Genomic DNA, 16,392 nt, shown 5'->3' with positions numbered 1-16,392 from the left:
ACACCATACACCTTAACAACACCATACACCCAAACAACACCATACACCTTAACAACCCCATACATCTTAACAACACCATACACCCTAACAACACCAAACACCTTAACAACACCATACACCCAAACAACACTATACACCTTAACAACACCACACACCTTAACAACACCATACACCTTAACAACACCATACACCTTAACAACACCATACACCTTAACAACCCCATACATCTTAACAACACCATACACCTTAACAACACCATACACCTTAACAACACCATACACCTTAACAACACCACACACCTTAACAACACCATACACCTTAACAACACCATACACCTTAACAACCCCATACATCTTAACAACACCATACACCTTAACAACACCATACACCTTAACAACACCACACACCTTAACAACACCATACACCTTAACAACACCATACACCTTAACAACACCATACACCTTAACAACACTATACACCTTAACAACACTATACACCTTAACAACACCATACACCTTAACAACACTATACACCTTAACAACACCATACACCTTAACAACACCATACACCTTAATAACACCATACACCTTAACAACACTATACACCTTAACAACACCATACACCTTAACAACACCATACACCTTAACAACACCATACACCTTAACAACACCATACACCTTAACAACACCATACACCCTAACAACACTATACACCTTAACAACACCATACACCTTAACAACACCATACACCTTAACAACACTATACAGCTTAACAACACTATACACCTTAACAACACCATACACCTTAACAACACCATGCACCTTAACAACACCATACACCTTAACAACACCATACACCTTAATAACACCATACACCTTAACAACACTATACACCTGAACAACACCATACACCTTAACAACACCATACACCTTAACAACACCATACACCTTAACAACACTATACACCTTAACAACACCATACACCTTAATAACACCATACACCTTAACAACACTATACACCTTAACAACACCATACACCTTAACAACACTATACACCTTAACAACACCATACACCTTAACAACACCATACACCTTAACAACACTATACACCTTAACAACACTATACACCTTAACAACACCATACACCTTAACAACACCATGCACCTTAACAACACCATACACCTTAACAACACCATACACCCTAACAACACCATACACCTTAACAACACCATACACCTTAATAACACCATACACCTTAACAACACTATACACCTTAACAACACCATACACCTTAACAACACCATACACCTTAACAACACTATACACCTTAACAACACCATACACCTTAATAACACCATACACCTTAACAACACTATACACCTTAACAACACCATACACCTTAACAACACTATACACCTTAACAACACCATACACCTTAACAACACCATACACCTTAATAACACCATACACCTTAACAACACTATACACCTTAACAACACCATACACCTTAACAACACCATACACCTTAACAACACTATACACCTTAACAACACCATACACCTTAACAACACCATACACCTTAACAACACCATACACCTTAACAACCCCATACATCTTAACAACACCATACACCTTAACAACACCATACACCTTAACAACCCCATACATCTTAACAACACCATACACCTTAACAACACCATACACCTTAACAACACTATACACCTGAACAACACTATACACCTTAACAACACTATACACCTGAACAACACTATACACCTTAACAACACTATACACCCAAACAACACCATACACCCAAACAACACCATACACCTTAACAACACCATACACCCAAACAACACCATACACCCAAACAACACCATACACCTTAACAACACCATACACCTTAACAACCCCATACATCTTAACAACACCATACACCCAAACAACACCATACACCTTAACAACACCATACACCTTAACAACACCATACACCTTAACAACACCATACACCTTAACAACCCCATACATCTTAACAACACCATACACCCTAACAACACCAAACACCTTAACAACACCATACACCCAAACAACACCATACACCTTAACAACACCATACACCTTAACAACACCATACACCTTAACAACACCACACACCTTAACAACACCATACACCTTAACAACACCATACACCTTAACAACACCATACACCTTAACAACACCATACACCTTAACAACCCCATACACCTTAACAACACCATACACCTTAACAACACCACACACCTTAACAACACCATACACCTTAACAACACCATACACCTTAACAACACCATACACCTTAACAACACCATACACCTTAACAACCCCATACATCTTAACAACACCATACACCCTAACAACACCAAACACCTTAACAACACCATACACCCAAACAACACTATACACCTTAACAACACCACACACCTTAACAACACCATACACCTTAACAACACCATACACCTTAACAACACCATACACCTTAACAACCCCATACATCTTAACAACACCATACACCTTAACAACACCATACACCTTAACAACACCATACACCTTAACAACACCACACACCTTAACAACACCATACACCTTAACAACACCATACACCTTAACAACCCCATACATCTTAACAACACCATACACCTTAACAACACCATACACCTTAACAACACCACACACCTTAACAACACCATACACCTTAACAACACCATACACCTTAACAACACCATACACCTTAATAACACCATACACCTTAACAACACTATACACCTTAACAACACCATACACCTTAACAACACTATACACCTTAACAACACCATACACCTTAACAACACCATACACCTTAATAACACTATACACCTTAACAACACCATACACCTTAACAACACCATACACCTTAACAACACCATACACCTTAACAACACCATACACCTTAACAACACCATACACCCTAACAACACTATACACCTTAACAACACCATACACCTTAACAACACTATACACCTTAACAACACCATACACCTTAACAACACTATACACCTTAACAACACTATACACCTTAACAACACCATACACCTTAACAACACTATACACCTCAACAACACTATACACCCAAACAACACCATACACCTTAACAACACCATACACCCAAACAACACCATACACCTTAACAACACCATACACCTTAACAACACCATACACCTTAATAACACCATACACCTTAACAACACTATACACCTTAACAACACCATACACCTTAACAACACCATACACCTTAATAACACCATACACCTTAACAACACTATACACCTGAACAACACCATACACCTTAACAACACCATACACCTTAACAACACCATACACCTTAACAACACCATACACCTTAACAACACTATACACCTTAACAACACCATACACCTTAATAACACCATACACCTTAACAACACTATACACCTTAACAACACCATACACCTTAACAACACTATACACCTTAACAACACCATACACCTTAACAACACCATACACCTTAACAACACTATACACCTTAACAACACTATACACCTTAACAACACCATACACCTTAACAACACCATGCACCTTAACAACACCATACACCTTAACAACACCATACACCCTAACAACACCATACACCTTAACAACACCATACACCTTAATAACACCATACACCTTAACAACACTATACACCTTAACAACACCATACACCTTAACAACACCATACACCTTAACAACACTATACACCTTAACAACACCATACACCTTAATAACACCATACACCTTAACAACACCATACACCCAAACAACACCATACACCTTAACAACACTATACACCTTAACAACACCATACACCTTAACAACACTATACACCTTAACAACACCATACACCTTAACAACACCATACACCTTAATAACACCATACACCTTAACAACACTATACACCTTAACAACACCATACACCTTAACAACACCATACACCTTAACAACACTATACACCTTAACAACACCATACACCTTAACAACACCATACACCTTAACAACACTATACACCTTAACAACACCATACACCTTAACAACACTATACACCTTAACAACACCATACACCTTAACAACACTATACACCTTAACAACACCATACACCTTAACAACACCATACACCTTAACAACACTATACACCTTAACAACACCATACACCTTAACAACACCATACACCCAAACAACAACATACACCTTAACAACACCATACACCTTAACAACACTATACACCCAAACAACACCATACACCTTAACAACACCATACATCTTAACAACACCATACACCTTAACAACACCATACACCTTAACAACACTATACACCTTAACAACACTAAAGACCTTAACAACACCATACGCCCAAACAACACCATACACCTTAACAACACCATACACCTTAACAACACCATACACCTTAACAACACCATACACCTTAACAACACTATACACCTTAACAACACTAAAGACCTTAACAACACCATACACCTTAACAACACCATACACCTTAACAACACCATACACCTTAACAACACCATACACCTTAACAACACTATACACCTTAACAACACTAAAGACCTTAACAACACCATACACCTTAACAACACCATACACCTTAACAACACCATACACCTTAACAACACCATACACCTTAACAACACTATACACCTTAACAACACTAAAGACCTTAACAACACCATACACCTTAACAACACCATACACCTTAACAACACCATACACCTTAACAACACCATACACCTTAACAACACCATACACCCAAACAACACCATACACCTTAACAACACCATACACCTTAACAACACTATACACCTTAACAACACCATACACCTTAACAACACCATACACCTTAACAACACCACACACTTTAACAACACCATACACTTTAACAACACCATACACCTTAACAACACCACACACTTTAACAACACCATACACTTTAACAACACCATACACCTTAACAACCCCATACACTTTAACAACACCATACACTTTAACAACACCATACACCTTAACAACACCATACACCTTAACAACACCATACACCTTAACAACACCATACACCTTAACAACACCACACACTTTAACAACACCATACACTTTAACAACACCATACACCCAAACAATACCATACACCTTAACAACACCATACACCTTAACAACACCATACACCTTAACAACACCATACACCTTAACAACACTATACACCTTAACAACACCATACACCTTAACAACACTATACACCTTAACAACACCATACACCTTAACAACACCACACACTTTAACAACACCATACACTTTAACAACACCATACACCTTAACAACACCACACACTTGAACAACACGATACACTTTAACAACACCATACACCTTAACAACACCACACACTTTAACAACACTATACACTTTAACAACACCATACACCTTAACAACACCATACACCTGAACAACACCATACACTTTAACAACACCATACACCTTAACAACACCATACACCTGAACAACACCATACACCTGAACAACACCATACACTTTAACAACACCATACACCTTAACAACACCATACACCTTAACAACACCATACACCTTAACAACACCATACACCTTAACAACACAATTCACCTTAACAACACAATTCACCTTAACAACACGATACACCCAAACAACACCATACACCTTAACAACACCATACACCTTAACAACACAATTCACCATAACAACACGATACACCCAAACAACACCATACACCTTAACAACACCATACACCTTAACAACACCATACACCTTAACAACACCATACACCCAAACAACACCATACACCTTAACAACACCATACACCTTAACAACACCATACACTTTAACAACACCATACACCTGAACAACACCATACACCCAAACAAAACCATACACCTTAACAACACCATACACCTTAACAACACCATACACCTTAACAACACAATTCACCTTAACAACACGATACACCCAAACAACACTATACACCTTAACAACACCATACACCTTAACAACACAATTCACCATAACAACACGATACACCTTAACAACACCATACACCTTAACAACACCATACACCTTAACAACACCATACACCTTAACAACACCATACACCCAAACAACACCATACACCTTAACAACACCATACACCTTAACAACACCATACACTTTAACAACACCATACACCTGAACAACACCATACACCCAAACAAAACCATACACCTGAACAACACCATACACCCAAACAACACCATACACCTTAACAACACCATACACCTTAACAACACTATACACCCAAACAACACCATACACCTTAACAACACCATACACCCAAACAACACCATACACCTTAACAACACCATACACCTTAACAACACTATACACCCAAACAACACCATACACCTTAACAACACTATACACCTTAACAACACCATACACCTTAACAACACCATACACCTTAACAACACCATACACCTCAACAACACCATACACCTTAACAACACCATACACCTTAACAACACCATACACCCAAACAACACCATACACCCAAACAACACCATACACCTTAACAACACCATACACCTTAACAACACCATACACCCAAACAACACCATACACCCAAACAACACCATACACCTTAACAACACCATACACCTTAACAACACTATACACCCAAACAACACCATACACCTTAACAACACCATACACCCAAACAACACCATACACCTTAACAACACCATACACCTTAACAACACCATACACCCAAACAAAACCATACACCTTAACAACACCATACACCTTAACAACACCATACACCTTAACAACACCATACACCCAAACAACACCATACACCTTAACAACACCATACACCTTAACAACACCATACACCTTAACAACACCATACACCCAAACAACACCATACACCTTAACAACACCATACACCTTAACAACACCATACACCCAAACAAAACCATACACCTTAACAACACCATACACCTTAACAACACCATACACCTTAACAACACCATACACCTTAACAACACTATACACCTTAACAACACCATACACCTTAACAACACCATACACCTTAACAACACCATACACCTTAACAACACCATACACCCAAACAAAACCATACACCTTAACAACACTATACACCCAAACAACACCATACACCCAAACAACACCATACACCTTAACAACACTATACACCCAAACAACACCATACACCTTAACAACACCATACACCTTAACAACACCATACACCTTAACAACACCATACACCTTAACAACACCATACACCTTAACAACACCATACACCCAAACAACACCATACACCTTAACAACACCATACACCTTAACAACACCATACACCTTAACAACACCATACACCCAAACAACACCATACACCTTAACAACACCATACACCTTAACAACACCATACACCTTAACAACACCATACACCCAAACAACACCATACACCTTAACAACACCATACACCTTAACAACACCATACACCTTAACAACACCATACACCTTAACAACACCATACACCCTAACAACACCATACACCCAAACAACACCATACACCTTAACAACACCATACACCTTAACAACACCATACACCCAAACAACACTATACACCTTAACAACACCATACACCTTAACAACACCATACACTTTAACAACACCATACACCTGAACAACACCATACACCCAAACAACACCATACACCTTAACAACACCATACACCCAAACAACACCATACACCTTAACAACACCATACACCCACACAACACCATACACCTGAACAACACCATACACCTTAACAACACTATACACCTTAACAACACCATACACCTTAACAACACTATACACCTAACAACACCATACACCTTAACAACACTATACACCTTAACAACACCATACACCTTAACAACACTATACACCTTAACAACACCATACACCTTAACAACACCATACACCCAAACAACACCATACACCTTAACAACACCATACACCTTAACAACACTATACACCCAAACAACACCATACACCTTAACAACACCATACACCTTAACAACACCATACACCTTAACAACACCATACACCTTAACAACACTATACACCTTAACAACACCATACACCTTAACAACACTATACACCTTAACAACACCATACACCTTAACAACACTATACACCTAACAACACCATACACCTTAACAACACTATACACCTTAACAACACCATACACCTTAACAACACTATACACCTTAACAACACCATACACCTTAACAACACTATACACCCAAACAACACCATACACCTTAACAACACCATACACCTTAACAACACTATACACCTTAACAACACTAAAGACCTTAACAACACCATACACCTTAACAACACCATACACCTTAACAACACCATACACCTTAACAACACCATACACCTTAACAACACCATACACCTTAACAACACCATACACCCAAACAACACCATACACCTTAACAACACCATACACCTTAACAACACTATACACCTTAACAACACCATACACCCTAACAACACCATACACCTTAACAACACCACACACTTTAACAACACCATACACTTTAACAACACCATACACCTTAACAACACCACACACTTTAACAACAACATACACTTTAACAACACCATACACCTTAACAACCCCATACACTTTAACAACACCATACACTTTAACAACACCATACACCTTAACAACACCATACACCTTAACAACACCATACACCTTAACAACACCATACACCTTAACAACACCATACACCTTAACAACACCACACACTTTAACAACACCATACACTTTAACAACACCATACACCTTAACAACACCATACACCTTAACAACACTATACACCTTAACAACACCATACACCTTAACAACACTATACACCTTAACAACACCATACACCTTAACAACACCACACACTTTAACAACACCATACACTTTAACAACACCATACACCTTAACAACACCATACACCTTAATAACACCATACACCTTAACAACACCACACACTTTAACAACACCATACACTTTAACAACACCATACACCTTAACAACACCACACACTTGAACAACACGATACACTTTAACAACACCATACACCTTAACAACACCACACACTTTAACAACACTATACACTTTAACAACACCATACACCTTAACAACACCATACACCTGAACAACACCATACACTTTAACAACACCATACACCTTAACAACACCATACACCTGAACAACACCATACACCTGAACAACACCATACACTTTAACAACACCATACACCTTAACAACACCATACACCTTAACAACACCATACACCTTAACAACACCATACACCTTAACAACACAATTCACCTTAACAACACAATTCACCTTAACAACACGATACACCCAAACAACACCATACACCTTAACAACACCATACACCTTAACAACACAATTCACCATAACAACACGATACACCCAAACAACACCATACACCTTAACAACACCATACACCTTAACAACACCATACACCTTAACAACACCATACACCCAAACAACACCATACACCTTAACAACACCATACACCTTAACAACACCATACACTTTAACAACACCATACACCTGAACAACACCATACACCCAAACAAAACCATACACCTTAACAACACCATACACCTTAACAACACCATACACCTTAACAACACAATTCACCTTAACAACACGATACACCCAAACAACACCATACACCTTAACAACACCATACACCTTAACAACACAATTCACCATAACAACACGATACACCCAAACAACACCATACACCTTAACAACACCATACACCTTAACAACACCATACACCTTAACAACACCATACACCCAAACAACACCATACACCTTAACAACACCATACACCTTAACAACACCATACACCCAAACAACACCATACACCCAAACAACACCATACACCCAAACAACACCATACACCTTAACAACACCATACACCTTAACAACACCATACACCCAAACAACACCATACACCTTAACAACACCATACACCCAAACAACACCATACACCTTAACAACACCATACACCTTAACAACACCATACACCTTAACAACACTATACACCCAAACAACACCATACACCTTAACAACACCATACACCCAAACAACACCATACACCTTAACAACACCATACACCTTAACAACACTATACACCCAAACAACACCATACACCTTAACAACACCATACACCTTAACAACACCATACACCTCAACAACACCATACACCTTAACAACACCATACACCTTAACAACACCATACACCCAAACAACACCATACACCTTAACAACACCATACACCTTAACAACACCATACACCCAAACAACACCATACACCTTAACAACACCATACACCCAAACAACACCATACACCTTAACAACACCATACACCTTAACAACACTATACACCCAAACAACACCATACACCTTAACAACCCCATACACCTTAACAACACCATACACCCAAACAAAACCATACACCTTAACAACACCATACACCTTAACAACACCATACACCCAAACAACACCATACACCTTCACAACACCATACACTTTAACAACACCATACACCTTAACAACACCATACACCTTAACAACACCATACACCTTAACAACACCATACACCTTAACAACCCCATACACCTTAACAACACCATACACCCAAACAAAACCATACACCTTAACAACACCATACACCTTAACAACACTATACACCCAAACAACACCATACACCTTAACAACACCATACACCCAAACAACACCATACACCTTAACAACACCATACACCTTAACAACACTATACACCCAAACAACACCATACACCTTAACAACACCATACACCCAAACAACACCATACACCTTAACAACACCATACACCTTAACAACACTATACACCCAAACAACACCATACACCTTAACAACACCATACACCTTAACAACACCATACACCCAAACAACACCATACACCTTAACAACACCATACACCTTAACAACACTATACACCCAAACAACACCATACACCTTAACAACACCATACACCCAAACAACACCATGCACCTTAACAACACCATACACCTTAACAACACCATACACCTTCACAACACCATACACTTTAACAACACCATACACCTTAACAACACCATACACCTTAACAACACTATACACCCAAACAACACCATACACCTTAACAACACCATACACCCAAACAACACCATACACCTTAACAACACCATACACCTTAACAACACTATACACCCAAACAACACCATACACCTTAACAACACCATACACCCAAACAACACCATACACCTTAACAACACCATACACCTTAACAACACTATACACCCAAACAACACCATACACCTTAACAACACCATACACCTTAACAACACCATACACCTTAACAACACCACACACCTTAACAACACCATACACCTTAACAACACCATACACCTCAACAACACCATACACCTTAACAACACCATACACCTTAACAACACTATACACCCAAACAACACTATACACCTTAACAACACCATACACCTTAACAACACCATACACCTCAACAACACCATACACCTTAACAACACCATACACCTTAACAACACCATACACCCAAACAACACCATACACCTTAACAACACCATACACCCAAACAACACCATACACCTTAACAACACCATACACCTTAACAACACTATACACCCAAACAACACCATACACCTTAACAACCCCATACACCTTAACAACACCATACACCCAAACAAAACCATACACCTTAACAACACCATACACCTTAACAACACTATACACCCAAACAACACCATACACCTTAACAACACCATACACCCAAACAACACCATACACCTTAACAACACCATACACCTTCACAACACTATACACCCAAACAACACCATACACCTTAACAACACCATACACCCAAACAACACCATACACCTTAACAACACCATACACCCAAACAACACCATACACCTTAACAACACCATACACCCAAACAACACCATACACCTTAACAACACCATACACCTTAACAACACCATACACCCAAACAACACCATACACCTTAACAACACCATACACCTTAACAACACTATACACCCAAACAACACCATACACCTTAACAACACCATACACCTTAACAACACCATACACCTTAACAACACCATACACCTTAACAACACCATACACCTTAACAACACCATACACCCAAACAACACCATACAACTTAACAACACCATACACCTTAACAACACCATACACCCTAACAACACCATACACCCAAACAACACCATACACCTTAACAACACCATACACCTTAACAACACCATACACCCAAACAACACTATACACCTTAACAACACCATACACCTTAACAACACCATACACTTTAACAACACCATACACCTGAACAACACCATACACCCAAACAACACCATACACCTAAACAACACCATACACCCAAACAACACCATACACCTTAACAACACCATACACCTTAACAACACTATACACCTTAACAACACCATACACCTTAACAACACTATACACCTAACAACACCATACACCTTAACAACACTATACACCTTAACAACACCATACACCTTAACAACACTATACACCTTAACAACACCATACACCTTAACAGCACCATACACCCAAACAACACCATACACCTTAACAACACCATACACCTTAACAACACTATACACCCAAACAACACCATACACCTTAACAACACCATACACCTTAACAACACCATACACCTTAACAACACCATACACCTTAACAACACTATACACCTTAACAACACCATACACCTTAACAACACTATACACCTTAACAACACCATACACCTTAACAACACTATACACCTAACAACACCATACACCTTAACAACACTATACACCTTAACAACACCATACACCTTAACAACACTATACACCTTAACAACACCATACACCTTAACAACACTATACACCCAAACAACACCATACACCTTAACAACACCATACACCTTAACAACACTATACACCTTAACAACACTAAAGACCTTAACAACACCATACACCTTAACAACACCATACACCTTAACAACACCATACACCTTAACAACACCATACACCTTAACAACACCATACACCTTAACAACACCATACACCCAAACAACACCATACACCTTAACAACACCATACACCTTAACAACACTATACACCTTAACAACACCATACACCCTAACAACACCATACACCTTAACAACACCACACACTTTAACAACACCATACACTTTAACAACACCATACACCTTAACAACACCATACACCTTAACAACACTATACACCTTAACAACACCATACACCTTAACAACACCATACACCTTAACAACACCATACACTTTAACAACACCATACACCTTAACAACACCATACACCTTAACAACACCACACACTTTAACAACACCATACACTTTAACAACACCATACACCTTAACAACACCATACACCTTAACAACACTATACACCTTAACAACACCATACACCTTAACAACACTATACACCTTAACAACACCATACACCTTAACAACACCACACACTTTAACAACACCATACACTTTAACAACACCATACACCTTAACAACACCATACACCTTAATAACACCATACACCTTAACAACACCACACACTTTAACAACACCATACACTTTAACAACACCATACACCTTAACAACACCACACACTTGAACAACACGATACACTTTAACAACACCATACACCTTAACAACACCACACACTTTAACAACACTATACACTTTAACAACACCACACACTTTAACAACACCATACACTTTAACAACACCATACACCTTAACAACACCATACACCTGAACAACACCATACACTTTAACAACACCATACACCTTAACAACACCATACACCTGAACAACACCATACACCTGAACAACACCATACACTTTAACAACACCATACACCTTAACAACACCATACACCTTAACAACACCATACACCTTAACAACACCACACACTTTAACAACACCATACACTTTAACAACACCATACACCTTAACAACACCATACACCTTAACAACACCATACACCTTAACAACACAATTCACCTTAACAACACAATTCACCTTAACAACACGATACACCCAAACAACACCATACACCTTAACAACACCATACACCTTAACAACACAATTCACCTTAACAACACGATACACCCAAACAACACCATACACCTTAACAACACCATACACCTTAACAACACCATACACCTTAACAACACCATACACCCAAACAACACCATACACCTTAACAACACCATACACCTTAACAACACCATACACTTTAACAACACCATACACCTGAACAACACCATACACCTTAACAACACCATACACCCAAACAAAACCATACACCTTAACAACACCATACACCTTAACAACACTATACACCCAAACAACACCATACACCTTAACAACACCATACACCCAAACAACACCATACACCTTAACAACACCATACACCTTAACAACACTATACACCCAAACAACACCTAACACCTTAACAACACTATACACCTTAACAACACCATACACCTTAACAACACCATACACCTTAACAACACCATACACCTTAACAACACCATACACCTCAACAACACCATACACCCAAACAACACCATACACCTTAACAACACCATACACCCAAACAAAACCATACACCTTAACAACACCATACACCCAAACAACACCATACACCTTAACAACACCATACACCTTAACAACACTATACACCCAAACAACACCATACACCTTAACAACACCATACACCTTAACAACACCATACACCCAAACAACACCATACACCTTAACAACACCATACACCTTAACAACACCATACACCCTAACAACACCATACACCCAAACAACACCATACACCTTAACAACACCATACACCTTAACAACACCATACACCCAAACAACACTATACACCTTAACAACACCATACACCTTAACAACACCATACACCCAAACAACACCATACACCTTAACAACACCATACACCTTAACAACACCATACACCCAAACAACACCATACACCTTAACAACACCATACACCTTAACAACACCATACACCTTAACAACACCATACACCCTAACAACACCATACACCTTAACAACACCATACACCTTAACAACACCATACACCCTAACAACACTATACACCTTAACAACACCATACACCTTAACAACACCATACACCTTAACAACACCATGCACCTTAACAACACCATACACCCAAACAACACCATACACCTTAACAACACTATACACCTTAACAACACCATGCACCTTAACAACACTATACACCTTAACAACACCATACACCCAAACAACACCATACACCTTAACAACACCATGCACCTTAACAACACCACACACCTTAACAACACTATACACCTTAACAACACCATACACCTTAACAACACCATACACCTTAACAACACCATGCACCTTAACAACACTATACACCTTAACAACACCATACACCTTAACAACACTATACACCTTAACAACACCATACACCTTAACAACACCATACACCTTAACAACACCATACACCTTAACAACACCATACACCTTAACAACACTATACACCTTAACAACACCATGCACCTTAACAACACTATACACCTTAACAACACCATACACCTTAACAACACTATACACCTTAACATCACCATACACCTTAACAACACCATACACCCTAACAACACCATACACCTTAACAACACCATACACCCAAACAACACCATACACCCTAACAACACCATACACCTTAACAACACCATACACCCAAACAACACCATACACCTTAACAACACCATACACCTTAACAACACCATACACCTTAACAACACCATACACCTTAACAACACCATACACCTTAACAACACCATACACCCTAACAACACCATACACCTTAACAACACCATACACCTTAACAACACCATACACCTTAACAACACTATACACCTTAACAACACCATACACCTTAACAACACCATACACCTTAACAACACCATGCACCTTAACAACACTATACACCTTAACAACACCATACACCTTAACAACACCATACACCCTAA

The sequence above is a fragment of the Chiloscyllium plagiosum genome, unplaced genomic scaffold (assembly GCF_037043375.1).
Source record: "Chiloscyllium plagiosum isolate Xiang-an unplaced genomic scaffold, Cpla_swu_hap1 HiC_scaffold_50, whole genome shotgun sequence".
NCBI classification, from domain to species: domain Eukaryota; kingdom Metazoa; phylum Chordata; class Chondrichthyes; order Orectolobiformes; family Hemiscylliidae; genus Chiloscyllium; species Chiloscyllium plagiosum.
This window is presented reverse-complemented; position numbering follows the sequence as displayed.